Genomic DNA, 14,544 nt, shown 5'->3' with positions numbered 1-14,544 from the left:
TGCAGCTGCTGCAAACTAGCCTACAACAAAAGCTAGCTAGAACATGGGAAAACTACTGCTCACTATTGCACAGTGACCTGTTGGCCTTTGAGAAGGCAAAAGTTTACATACATTTTTGTAAAAACGGTTCCCACCCATTACAAGTCATTGTGATTGGTTGATTCCGCTGTCACTCCAGAATTTTGCCCTAATACAGTTGCATGGCAGATGCCTTCTATCAAGCTTCTGATGGCCTAGCCAATGGCTGACTTAGCTATCTAGATTTATCTCCCCAAAGACCACCAAAGAAAAATCCAGATTTTTTCACTTCAGTGTTAACCCTTCCCTTTCTAACAAAATTAAAGAGATTAAATCAGAGCATCATTGAAAATAATATAATTAATAATCATTTTATAAATCCTTAGCCTTTCTCTTAAAGCAGGGGTGTCAAACTCATTCCACGGAGGGCCTAGTGTCTGCAGGTTTTTGGTTTTTCCTTTCAATAAAGCCCTAGACAACCAGGTGTGGGGAGTTCCTAACTAATTAGTGATGTTAATTCATCAATCAAGTACAAGGGAGGAGCGAAAACCCGCAGACACTCGGCCCCCCGTGGAATGAGTTTGACACCTGTGTCTTAAAGCATAGAAGGCCCTCAGTGTGCCCCACTGTGTTTGGGTTAGTAAAGCATTGTAGAGTGGCTCTATTTGCCCTCAGCATGCATTTTTCCACCATTCTGAATATCTAAAGAATCCACATGTTCTTCTGAAATATGAACACAGAAACACAGGACATTTTGAAATCTTATTATGCTGATGATTTGACAAAATTACAATCGTGGTCTTGAATTGGACTTGCATTTTTCTGGTCTCGGTCTTTACTCTATCTCGGACCTCTCATCCCCCTCCCGGTCTCGGTCTTGTCTCACACCTCTCATCCCCCTCCCCCCTCCAGTCTTGACTCGTTTCGCTCCTGTCTTGGTCTTGAATCGGTCTCGCTTTAGGTCGTCTCAAACACAACACTGCATTATGATAACATCCCACAACCATTCTAAGAATGCTTTTGATCACCAAATATTTTATTCCAAGTTGTTCGAAGTAGTAATATCTCCACGTTCAGGGAACATTATTAGAACCATCATGTTATAATGTCACACTATAACTTTATGAGACCATTGTAGGAATTCCCTGCTTGTCGTTATGGTCGTTTTGAATAACATATCCATCCTTAGCAGAACATTCCTGTAATGTTTCCTCAGAAACATTTCTGTTACTCCCACATGATGTTGTGGCAGTATGTTCTAAGAACATTACCGGAACATTGTGTTGTTACATTCCCTGGCAACCTAATGAGAACCTTAGTGGAATGTTCTTTGGTCGTTTTTACAGATATTGTGAGAAACATTTTAGTGAATGTAAGGTGAACATTCCAAGGATATTCCTATTACAACAAACCAGAAACGTTCCTGCGAGACTCTTGTGAAGTTATTCTGTAAGGTTATGACAAACTTCAACGATAATGGAAGTCGTTTTGAAAACATTGCTGCAGTGTTCTGCTAATACTCATGTATAATGTAACATTATTATATGAAGTTGCCAAACCTTTAAACAAATGTCAATTCAATCTTTTTACATCACTATTTTTTATTAGGTTATTGTCCAAACATAGCTATAGCTTTTTTAAAGAATCGTAGTCATGTAGAGTTGAACCTATGACCTGTCATCTTCAAGCCCTGTGGGTTATTTCGTCTGCTGCACCACCAGGATCCTAATGTTTCTAGTGGATTTCCCTTTGTACTGAAATCCTTAAATTAAGATCCAAACTATAGCTTGATGTCTTAGTACATATTCACATCAATGTGCACATCACCGCAATCTGCCAGGCAATAATTTAACATGATTTCTGAAATTAAGTTTGTAGGGAAAATGAAAGTCAAAACATCCCAACTTTACAGTATATAAAGAAGATTGGTAGAGTAAGAAATAATAGAGTATACTTACTTATTTTTCTAGATTATGACAAAGACCACAACCTGGAAGTCAGAGTAAAGGTATAAACACCTTGATATTTGTCTTAGTCTCATTCAAGTGGCGCAGTGGATTAATTCCAGGACTAACACGCCAAACTTCGATCCCCGCTTGTGACAATCAACAAAACAGTAGAACTGTTTGTACAATAAATGTCTAATAAATTGTAATGTGATTCCAAATAATTGCCATATGTGTTGTTGTACAACTAATTTCTTCAACAATAAGATAACATGAACACATGAACGAAACCTCCATGGACTGTTCAAAACTTAATTTTATAATTATGGGAACATATACAGTGAATTATTGTTCTTGTAACGTCAGGTGAATGTTTTTTGCACCCTAAAAGAAACATTGTATAATCAATTGCACAACTGGACAGTTTTGTGTTTTGGGAACACATATTTTGGGATGTCCCTACAATGTTCTCACCAGACTGTTCCCACAACCTAATGAAACATTCTGGAACCTTTTGAAGAACAGACTGTGTGTTCTGGGAACATTCTTGCAACATCAGCCGAATGTTTTTGTGTCATGAAAACCTTTGACACAACCTAACGAATGTTCGGGGAACTTTCACACAACCAATTTGGGTTTGCTGGGAGGCTTCCTACTGGCTATATTGAATGAGCACCATACATTGCAGTATATGATTTATGTCCCATAGCTCTTATGTCTGTGGTTTGGAATGCTCTGGTCTTGATGGAAATATAGTGCTGTGTATGTTTTATCAAGACATGTAATTCCAAAGATGAATGGCTCTATTATATTTACTCTCAAAGTTAGTGATCCACACCCAGAGCCTATGGGGTACAGATGGAGATGCTACATGTGTCACTGAAGACCATGCTGACCGCCCATGGTACTAGCGTAATTGAAGGTCATGGACCACATCTCCAACTGCATGATGCAAAACTCCCATTAGAATTGAATGGTAAGGAAATGGAATGCCCTAGGTTTGTGTAGTCATAGCTCGTCCATGAAACCATGCCAACCTGCCAGAATGTTGATTCACTTAAAAGCTTTTAGATCATGTCATGCATATGGAAACATAGACACAGCAAGACAGAGCTGTAAGAGACTACTACAAAATCACATTGTTGTGGTGCATAGCTTTACTGTACATTGTGCATTCGATTTCATTCCTAGCATCAAATTGTATCAGGAATCAAGGTAAGACCCAGATGCAAACTGTCGAAGTAACACCGTTTATTGTAGCAACAGGGGCAGGCAAAGACAGGTCAAGGAAGGCAGGGGTCAAAAATCCAGGGTAAGGTAAAGGTACCGGACGGCAGGCGGACTCAGGGTCAGGGGCAGGCAGGGTTCAGTAATCCAGAGGTGGAGCAAAGGTACAGGACGGCAGGCAGGCTCAAGGTCAGGCAGAGAGGTCAGGCAGGTGGGTGCAGGGTCAGGACAGGCAGGGTTCAGTAATCCGGAGGTGGAGCAAAGGTACAGGACAGCAGGCAGGCTCAAGGTCAGGCAGAGAGGTCAGGCAGGCGGGTGCAGGGTCAGGACAGGCAGGGTTCAGTAATCCGGAGGTGGAGCAAAGGTACAGGACAGCAGGCAGGCTCAGACAGAGAGGTCAGGCGGGTGGGTACAGGGTCAGGACAGGCAAAGGTCAAAACCGGCAGGACTAGCAAAGAGAGGCAGGGAAACGATAGGCGCTGACAGGAAAACCGCTGGTAAGCTTGAACGAACAAGACGAACTGGCAACAAACAGACAGAGAACACAGGTATAAATACACAGGGTATAATTGGGAAGATGGGCGACACCTGGAGGGGGGTGGAGACAAGCACAAAGACAGGTGAAACAGATCAGGGCGTGACAGATTGTCTAAAACGTTTTCAAACGTTCTTCTGGATTTGCTTGGACCATCTTTATTTAATGGTAAATTATTTATAGTTGGATGCTCTGAAATCCCATATTCCACATATATCCATGCAGCATGAGCTACTTGAATGAGCATAATCTTTTCCATTGGGATGGTGGGGAATTTGTGTTCTTCAGCAAATCAACCCCTCCAATAGCTGGATGTTTAATTCCCCTGTAGCAAGACACTAAATTAACAACCCGGCAGCAGCAATTTGAAATTGAAGTGTAGAGCCTGTCATCGGTCACAAAGGCATCAGGACATCTGTGTGTGTGTTTGCTCGCTCACGTTCTTGTGTGTAAATGGTTGATGGGCTTGGTGGGCCCTGCTGTGGTGGTTCTCTGTGTTGATTGCTTTACATCCGAGTGTGTTTTCTCAAGTGTACTTAGTGTCCAGGGCTTGTCTGGCAGCAGGAGCATAAATCTGTCAGTTTCATGTGCTCACTGAGCAGCAATATTATGTTTGACTTCACCTGGTCATCTGCCCCTTGGTATTCTCCTTCTTGTGCTCTAATTTACTTTCTTCTGAAAGGCATTCGTGTAATTATATTATTCAAATGAAGACTACCACAGAATGCATAAATATTATCAAACATGGCACAAACTCATGTAAGAGAGTACTGTTTCTACAAGTAGACTAGATTTCAGGTGAAATCATTTCCCACAAATCCTCCAAAAAGCCTGTTTCAATTCAAATGTTACAGAATTTCATTAGATCTGTTTACCAAATCCTATTCTACGGTGCCAGCCTATGTAGCCCCTGGCTACAATGCAAATGTTTTATTAACTTCTGAAAAGTTCTATATACTGTATATATATTTTTTCCTTTATTACTTACCCCTAACCCTACCACCCCTTCCCTAATCTAATAAAATTGTATCGGTCACATACACATATTTAGCAGATGTTATTGCAGGTGTAGCGAAATGCTTGTGTTCCTAGCTCCAACAGTTCAGTAATATCTAACAATTCACAACAATAGACACAAATCTAAAAGTAAAAGAATGGAATTAATATATAATATATAAATATTAGGACGAGCAATATCGGAGTGGCATTGACTAAAATATATTAGAATAGAATACTGTATATACTGTACATATGAAGTGAGTAAAGCAGTATGTAAACATTATTAAAGTGACTATTGTTCCATTATTAAAGTGACCAGTGATTCCATGTCTATGTATATAGGGCAGTAGCCTCTAAGGTGTGGGGTTGAGTAGCCGGCTAGTGATGGCTATTTAAGTCTGTTGGCCTTAAGATAAAAGCTGTTTTTCAGTCTCTCGGTCCCAGCTTTGATGCACCTGTACTGACCTCGCCTTCTGGATGATAGCGGGGTGAACAGGCCGTGGCTCGGTTGGTTGATTTTCTTGATGATCTTTTTGGCCTTCCTGTGACATCGGGTGCTGTATGTGTCCTGGAGGGCAGGCAGTGTGCCCCTGGTGATGTGTTGGGCAGACACACAACCCTCTGGAGAGCCCTGCGGTTGTGGGCGGTGCAGTTGCCATGCCAGGCGGTGATACAGCCCGACAGGGTGCTCTCAATTGTGCGTCTGTAAAAGTTTGTGAGGGTCTTAGGAGCCAAGCCGAATTTATTCGGACTCCTGAAATTGAAGAGGCGCTGTTGCGCCTTCTTCACCAAACTGTCTGTGTGGGTGGACCATTTCAGATTGTCAGTGATGTGTATGCTGTAGGAACTTGAAGCTTTTGACCTTCTCCACTGCGGTCCCGTCGATGTGGATAGGGGTGTGCTCCCTCTGCTGTTTCCTGAAGTCCACGATCAGCTCCTTCATTTTGTTTGACGTTGAGGGAGATGTTATTTTCCTGGCACCACTCCGCCAGGGCCCTCACCTCCTCTCTGAAGGCTGTCTCGTCATTGTTAGTAATCAGGCCTACTACTGTTGTGTCGTCTGCAAACTTGATGATTGAGTTGGAGGCGTGCATGACCACGCAGTAATGGGTGAACAGGGAGTATATGTGGGGGCTGAGCACACACCCTTGTGGGGCCCTTGTGTTGAGGATCAGGGAAGTAGAGGTGTTGTTTTCCACCTTCACCACCTGGGGGCGGCCCGTCAGGAAGTCCAGGATCCAGTTGCACAGGGTGGCGTTCAGACCCAGGGCACCGAGCTTAATGATGAGCTTGGAGGGTACTACTGTATGGTGTTGAGAGCTGAGCTGTAGTCAATGAACAGCATTCTTACATAGGTATTCCTCTTGTCCAGATGGGATAGGGCAGTGTGCAGTGCGATTGCATTGTCTGTGGATCTATTGGGGTGGTATGCAAATTGAAGTGGTTCTAAGGTGTCAGGTAAGGTAGAGGTGATATGATCCTTAACAAGCCTCTCAAAGCACTTCATGATGACAGAAGTGAGTGCTACAGGGCAATAGTCCTTTAATACAGTTACTTTTGTTTTCTTGCGTACAGGAACAATGGTGGACATCTTGAAGCAAGTGGGGACAGCAGATTGGGATAGGGAGAGATTGAATATGTCTGTAAACACTGCGCATGCTCTGACGATGCGGCTAGGGATGCCATCTGGGCCAGCAGCCTTGCGAGGGTTAACACGCTTAAATGTCTTCCTCACATCAGCCACGGAAAATGAGAGCCCACAGTTCTTGGGAGCACGCCGCGTCGGTGGCACTGTGTTATCCTCAAAGTGGGCGAAGAAGGTGTTTAGCTTGTCTGGGAGCAAGACGTTGGTGTCCGTGACGTGGCTGGTTTTCCCTTTGTAATCCGTTGAATTGAGACTCCACTTTTTCTCTGTACTGACGTTATGCCTGTTTGATTGCCTTATGGAGGGAATAACTACACTGTTTATATTTTACCATATTCCCAGTCACCTTGCCATGGTTAAATGCGGTGGTTCGTGCTTTCAGTTTTGCACGAATGCTGCCATCTATCCACAGTTTCTGGTTTGGGTAGGTTTTAATAGTCACAGTGGGAACAACATCCCTTATACACTTGCTGATGAACTCAGTCACCGTGTCCGTGTATACGTCAATGTTATTCTCACAGGCTACCCGGAACATATCCCAGTCTGAGTGATCAAAACAATCTTGAAGCATGGATTCCGATTGGTGAGCCCAGCGTTGAATAGACCTTAGCACGGGTACTTCCTGTTTGAGTTTCCGCCTATAGGAAGGGAGCAGCAAAAGGGAGTCGAGATCTGATTTACCAAAGGGAGAACGGTGGAGGGCCTTGAATGCATCCCGGAAGGGGGAGTAACAGTGGTTGAGAGTTTTAATTGGAGTAAACAACAACACTTAGGCTTCTACTTCTAGCTTATACATACTATATACATTTTACGCTATCACTCAAAGAGCCCAAATACCTTTAGGCTTAGTATTGCATTCCATGTGTATGGTGCCCATTTTAGGACAGCCAAGCTCACTGTTTTGCAACTCACTGTTATGTAGCCTATGCATATTACTATGATGCAATTAGCTCATTACTTGATTGCATATTCTATAGAGCACATACTGAGGCTGTAGCTGAATAATATGGATGAATTCACACCCATTGCTTATTAAAAACGACAACTTTGGATCATTTTAATTGCAATAGTTCAATCAATCAACTCATATGAATTTAGTGACTCTCTAGTTGATTGTGTTGAAAACAATGCATACTTGACTTTGTAACATTAGCTTGGTTTCTTATTCCAAATACTTCATTCTTCTATGTAGTGCATTTGTATATTAGTGTGTACTTTGTATTGCTCATGTCAAGGATACACATTTAGTCAGTGTTGCTTTTAGAATGGCTCCACAGCCCATGATATTGAATGAATTACAAGTCAATATGTCAGAGGCCCAGTTTAATAAAGTAGCAGGTCATAACTCCAAGGCTTTACTTCTACATTGGCTATCCACAAGCCATGGCCTTGACTTTGATTTATCGTCACTGACCTCTCCCAGGCTGCACAGTAGGACATTTGCTAATCCTACAATGTCATTTGTCCATATACACACAGAGACATCGGTTAATACGTGTTGCTTTATTATTGTCCTTCTCCACCCTCGGTAGTAGTGTCCTTCTCCACCCTCGGTAGTAGTGTATGAGACTGATACACATACTTGTTTTCCCCTGAGGTTTGTTGTACTGGTAGTAAATTATTGGGATGGATAGTGCAGACTTGCATCTTTCATGTGCTGTACATCACAATATTGGCATCGATATCCCCCTTTTTACCCAAAAGAGTCACCCTAAAACCTTTAAAGTGGTACATGATTCAAAGTTCACAAACATTTGAAACTGATCTGAAGGCATCCTGACCTTTTTTAGATGGTTTGACTTCCTCTTTTTCAGATAAAAATCCCTTAAGGGTTGGCATTTGAGATTCATAGAGGATGTTGCTGCCTGTAACCATGCCACATATTGTGATGATTCTCAGATGTTGGTATATGTGAAAGGAACCATTTGCGTTAAAAGTGAGACGTGAATAGTGTGTCTCAAGCTGTTTACATTTCACCATCTGTGTGATGCAATCACAATACTACGGTAGTGTATTTGTTGTCTGAAGGTAACAAGTGATGTTGAAAATCCCAACTGTAATTTGCATGGATGCTGTGTGGCACACAATATCAAGTTAACACTGTGCCAGGTTTCAGTAGAATCAAGTGTTTACAACTGTATATGTTTCACATGTTATTTTCAGAAGGGAATAGAAGACCAAAACAATTCTAAAATCCTATAAACACATGTTTTATATACCTCGGTTCAAGAGAATAACAGGTGCAAAGTTTGCACCAGAGAAATGCAGGGAATCAGGCCCTACGGCTCTTAACATTTAATTAGAGCCTCTCAATAATAAAGCCACGCTCATGAATAATCCATTGCTCTTCCCATCTCATCTGCTATAGAATAAGTTAGCACGCGCTGCCATCAGGGAGAGCATCAGTTATGTTTCTTATATTTTGTAGGCAATGCATATCACCCTCTGCTATCCACCCTGTAATACAATCTGTCTGTTTGTAATGGATTAGTTTCCCTACAGAAGTCTCAAGAGACCAATACGTTAGCATACAGCTTCTTGTCACTACAAATCAGGAGGACAGGTTGGAACTTGTGCACTCAAGCGGATTCTGCATGGCCTTTTTTTAATAATCTCAAATTTCTTCAGATTTTTTTCCCCTGTCCCTGAAAAAGAATCCAAAAGTTGAGGGGCCTACATGCCACATTTGAGAGCTTTCATCAGATAGTCCTGTACTTATTCTGACCCCATCACACCATGTGTGTAATGGACTGTCTGTTGCCCGCTCTTTTTTACCCATGTCTCATCTCAATACTTCGCTAATATTTCGTGATGTGTATGTTTTTTTCAATTTGGTATCCACTGAAGTTTTTAATCTTACCAAATGATTTGTCTTTGAAACGCTGAATCTGTCTCTGAGTGGTTATTATTATTATTATATCTCATAGACAGCTGCATTACCTGAGTCCATTGCGTCAATGTGTGTTGTCTTGAATCGTTTGGCATTGACGACTGCTGCTGAACATACATGTTAAAAGATACTGAGTCATATGTGATAAGAATAAGTTAAAAGATGTGGGTTGCTATGGTAGTGGTAGAAATAACTCCGGTGGTAAACGCCTCAAAATAAATATATTATAGAAAGTTAAGTTGAACTGACGTAGGTGGATTGAACAGGTTCTAGCTTGTTCTCTGATGATTCATTAAGATAATCATGATGAGGACCATGGGGTAGCAGAGGTTCTAGACCTTGACTATACTCAATGTAGCTACTACGATAACAACCCAGTCTGAACGCTAAACAGATCATATATTTTCATGGTTTAATGTCTGCCACTCTAAAGTAAAAAGATATACAAGTCACATGCAAGCTGAACTGCGTCACGTTTATAGTGTTCCTATATATTTTTGAAAGTACTTCATCCCGATTTATGCTTTGGTACATTTTTTAAATAGTAGCTTCATATCTATTTGCAAACAACACTCCTGCCTTCAGAGCCAATCTGTAAACTTAGTTTGTGTAACGGAGCGAGATGGTACTCCAATAAACATAGAGATCAATAACTGCACACCCATCACATATTCTAAAGATGCACATTTACCCTGCATACGATTAGTAGCTTTAGTATATATATAAAAAATAATATAAACTGCCATATGAAAACAACAATTGACCACGAAAGAGATTTGCTTCTCTCATGTACCTTTGAATAAAGAATGGCAGAGTACATTTCTGTGTTTCCTCTCCAGGGATCCCAGCGTTAATTATTCAGTGAATACATAACTATGGACACCTATTTCTTCCGCTCACTGAGTGTGTGTGCAATGGCGTACCGACACCCCGCAAGCCCCAGAAGGTGGGGGGCCCATGTCTGACATCGATGTTTATTTATAAATCATTTTGACAGTAACAATCCAAAAGTAATTCATAAACCTTTTACGTTTCCATATTTACTAGGAAGCTAAGTATTTGTTTGTTGCGCTTCAAGAATGAGACTGATAAAAGTGCCTCAGGCCTTGGAAAATAAATAATTTAACTGATATTGGTAAACAAATGTTGTGTTACGACGCCACTCGCCAGTGCAATGAGTGGAACTTACTCAGGTGTTCAAAAAAGCCTATCAAAGTAGGCACCTCTCTACATAAGGTCCCACAGTTGACAATGCATGTCAGAGCAAAAGCCATGAGGTCGAAGGAATTGTCCGTAGAGCTCCGAGGCATGATTGAATCCAGGCAAAGATCTGGGGAAGGGAACCAAAACATTTCTGCAGCATTGAAGGTCCCCCAAAACACAGTGGACACCATCATTCTTAAATGGAAGAATTTTTGTAACCACCAAAACCCTTCCTAGAGCTGGCCGCCTGGCCAAACTGAGCAATGGGGGGAGAAGGGCCTTGGTCAGGGACCCGATGGTCACTCTGACAGAACTCTAAAGTACCTCTGTGGATGTGGGAGAACCTTCCAGAAGGACAACCATCTCTGCAGCACACCACCAATCAGGCCTTTATGGTAGAGTGGACAGATGGAAGCCACTCCTCAGTAAAAGGCACATGACAGCCCACTTGGAGTTTGCCAAAAGGCACCTAAAGATTCTCTGGTCTGATGAAATCAAGATTGAACTCTTTGGCCTGAATGCCAAGCGTCACGTCTGGAGGAAATCTGGCACCATCCCTACAGTGAGTATGGTGGTGGCAGCATCATGCTGTGGGATGTTTTTCAGTGGCAGGGACAGGGAGACTAGTCAGGATCGAGGCAAAGATGAACGGAGCAAAGTATAGAGCGATCCTTGATGAAAACCTTCTCTAGAGCGCTCAGGACCTCAGACTGGGGTGAAGGTTCCCCTTCCAACAGGACAACAAACCTAAGCACACAGCCAAGACAACGCAGGACTGGCTTTGGGACAAGTCTCTGAATGTCCTTGAGTGGCCCAGCCAGAGCCTGGATTTGAACCCGATCGAACATCTCTGGAGAGACCTTAAAATAGCTGTACAGCAACGCACCCCCTTATCCAACCTGACAGAGCTTTTACAATCTGCAATACTTGAATTTACAACTTTAATTACCGAACAAGCAATTACTGCGACACCATATATAGCTTTGTGAAACGTTAGGCTTAACATGAGAAAATTGTGACCAAACTGGCCTACCAATAAACATTTATCCATTAGCTAAAGCAAAGCTACAGGCTGCATGCCACATGCCCTGGCACCACAGAAAGCCTATCATCGATTCAATACGCAGCTGCATAGACATGGACATTTTAGCACCATGGACAGCGATCGGTAGTCTATATTTTGGGAGTGGCTGTCTTGCAGATGTATTCGATTTTATTGTGGGGGTCCAGAGAAACTGCTTTATGCCAGTGTGTGTGTGTGTGTGTGCGTGCGTGCATATAAGATAAGTGCAATGGAGAATATTTTGTATATACTGTACCATATGGCAACTCTATGTACGAGTTGAAAGTCACAGTACAGCAGGTGCGTTTGTTTCTCTGGAACAAGAGGGTACTTGAATGAAGCATATTGAGGGTTTTCGTGGCACACTGTTGTATACAAGTAAGTAATACATGACAATTGAGCGGCTATTGACAATTACAGTGTAGCTTGTTGGTTTTAAGATCCCAGCTCTTCAAGGAAATAGACACATCATATTCGATGACATGCTGTGTTTTGGCCTATGAGCATGGTCCCTTGTGTTATTTTAAGAATATAGAGGCCTCCTATACAAACTCCCCGGCACTCAGAATGATTAGCTATTGCATAACCCGTAGCCATGCCAAAGGGTTAAAGCCCAGTTTTAATCTAGTTCATGCATTAATGGGTTTCAGTAGATTTCTTGGGCTGCAATCCAAGAGGGCAATTTAAGAGAATTATTGGAGGCACGTTGACTTGTCAACGTAACCATTCCTTCCCCTGAAAGCCTGAAGTAACATGTTATTAAGAGGAGAGGTGTACCAGAGCCTCCACTGACAGCGGAGATAGTTGGATGTCTGGAATAAATAGGATAGAATGTGGATTATGCATTTGTTTACAGTTTTTTTTTCTGCCACACTTTTTTCTTTCTTGTTTTGAAGATATTTTGGTCCTTTTTATCTCACTGTCTTCTTTGTCAACAATGTTTTTTTTATTGCGCTTTCATTAAGGCTCTGGCTGTGTGTGTGGGTTTCCGTACGGTGCCAGTTTGTGTTAATGATAGAGACAACATGCTCTACAGAGTAATCAATGATGCATCCTCCAAACCTAGGAGGATTCAGATCATTCCCCAGTTGTCTCCGTTGTTTATTGATCAGTCTCAAATCGTGGCTCAGCTTGACATCCATTACAGTTAATTAGTGATCACAAAGTGGTGTGTTATGACATTGGCATGTTATGATGATGTCATGAAGTCTCAAAATGGCAAGGGGTTCTAAATAGTTTTGTTTTCAAACTTTTTGCACATTGAGCAGTCTGTACTTTGTAACTGAACAGCTAGCGATGGGACGTACGTTCTACGCGAGATGTTTATGGAGACGAGCAACGCTGTAGCAACCTCATTGGGACATGATCATTCACGCTTCATGCTTTGAATACCATGCATTTTACATGTGCATGATAGGCTTTTATGGAACATCATATTTCTCTTTATTAACCAAATCATACTTCCTTAAGCCATATGTGAAAGATGAAACGATTTAGGCTCACACCGTTCAGTACAGCTCTCAAAATACAGTATGTTTTATTGTCTGAATGTCTGTGTTGTGGACCAAAGTATGAAGCCTTAAATGGGGAATTATAATGTAGATAATAGAGGCTATAGTGGGTGTTCCCCATAATAGATGTTTGCAGATGATGGTTATCTCCCACACACCTGTGCTAAACACTGTAGTGTTTGCTTACTGTATGCTTTTAAAGTTACACTGGACCACATCTCGGGTGTATTTAAACATTGAAGCCTTTGAAGTTACTGCGGAGGAGTTTGATGGTTTAGTTCCCCTCGCAATGCACTTTCATGGAGACTGCAGTAAACTGTCATTGCAAGGCAAAATTATCTAAACTGAAAGTGTCACAAAGTGCAGCTCGTGAGTTCAGTTAGGAAATGGATGCCATGAACTTCTCCTAAATAAGGGGGCTGTTTAGCAGAAGGGCTACTTAAAAAACATGAGTCTTCCTTTTGGGGAAGTGGACAAATTCTGGTCGAGTCTTCCGTAATGTAACTTGCAATCTTCTAGTCAGTATCTCATGCCTCCCACCCCCATCCCACCAACCTCTCCATCCTCTTTGATACAGTGTCCCTGGATGGATGAGGGCTGTGGAGGAAGTCAGACCAAGTGAGGGATTTGACATAGAACCCAGATTCCATCTCTCAGGAGAAGTTATATTGGCAGGCTCACACCACCCACAGCATCCATGTTAACTTGAAGCTATACAGTATTATGATTGGATAGGGACGGATACCATAAAATAACATGTGTCCATGTAATTATTAGGCTGCAGTATCTGGGAAGCCATGAGGGATCATGGAAATATTTAAATTCTTCTGATCATTCTGTAACACTGTTGTTAGTCTCCCTGCATTTTATTGTTCTTTTTTTCATACTATGATGTCTAAGAAGTAAATGACTGATATGTGGAAATTGTTTTAACAGCATGATGAAATGTACAGCATGTAAGTTACACAAATTTGATATACACTGTATCAGGTTTCAGGTAAGACCCAGATGCAGACAGTGTCGAAGTAACAAAAGTTTATTACTAGTACAGGGGCAGGCAAAACGACAGGTCAAGGGCAGGCAGAGGTCAATAATCCAGATAGAGTACAAAAGGTCCAGAATGGCAGGCAGTCTCAGGGTCAGAGCAGGCAGGGGTCAATAATCCAGTGTGGTGTGGCAAGGTACAGAACGGCAGGCAGGCTCAGGGTCAGGGTCAGGCAGGCAGGCAGAATGGTCAAAACCAGGAAAAACTAGAAAACAGGAACGAGAACAGACAGGCGCAAGGGGAAAAACGCTGGTAGGTTTCCCGAAACAAAACGAATCGGCAACAGACAAACAGAGAACACATAAATACACTGGGGATAATGAGGAAGATTGGTGACACCTGGAGGGGGGTGGAGATAAGCACAAAGACAGGTGAAACAGGTCAGGGTGTGACACACTGAGTCATAGCAGAAATGCCTTTGAAACATTCAAGAAGGAAGTAGGGCATGGATCCATCCATGTT

Source organism: Salvelinus namaycush, chromosome 3, assembly GCF_016432855.1.
Source record: "Salvelinus namaycush isolate Seneca chromosome 3, SaNama_1.0, whole genome shotgun sequence".
Lineage (NCBI taxonomy): Eukaryota > Metazoa > Chordata > Actinopteri > Salmoniformes > Salmonidae > Salvelinus > Salvelinus namaycush.
This window is presented reverse-complemented; position numbering follows the sequence as displayed.